Source organism: Melanaphis sacchari, unplaced genomic scaffold, assembly GCF_002803265.2.
Source record: "Melanaphis sacchari strain LSU unplaced genomic scaffold, SCAv2.0 Contig386_pilon_pilon, whole genome shotgun sequence".
In the NCBI taxonomy this organism is placed as follows: domain Eukaryota; kingdom Metazoa; phylum Arthropoda; class Insecta; order Hemiptera; family Aphididae; genus Melanaphis; species Melanaphis sacchari.
The window spans coordinates 13,257-13,914 of NW_020271242.1; positions in this window are offsets into that span (position 1 = coordinate 13,257).

Consider the following 658-nt stretch of genomic DNA (forward strand, 5'->3'; position numbering starts at 1 on the left):
ACAATAAAATTTGCACTAGGGCCCCACAAAGCCTAGTTGCGGCACTGTGTAAAATATATTGTCGGGTAAATGTAGTGTCGGGTAAAAGTATTGTCGGGCAAATGGTGTCTGACAATTGAAGTGTCGGGCATTCGAGTGTCGGGCAAACATATCAGACCCATTTAAATACTATTACATTAGTATAGTAGGATAATAATTCTAACTGTATCTATATATGTCGAATCACCTGGACTAAAATTCATTTTTTTTTTTATGTATTGTGCGTAAGTAGATTCTAGAATTAAATGAAATAATAGCTGCTTTTACCCTGGTTGAATAATTATTACTTTGAGAAAAATTAATTCTTTTTCCGCCAACGTATTTATTGATAATTGAGTTAAATTATCAAGATCTTCGATTAAACTAGAGCTATTATTTACTAAGCGAGACATAATTTTGTCTATTTCTAGTAAAATACTACATCTTAATGCTTCCGGTATCCTGTTGGATTTCACCTATTTTTGACCCTTTACAAAAAAAAGAATTACATTCTTGGTGTTGTCTAAATCTATGATAGGGTGCATTCTTTAAATGTTTTTTAAGGTCTGTGTTGCGTCAGTGAGCCTCTCTAACACCTATCGAGGTTGTCAATGATCACACGGTCCTCCGGGACCTCGAA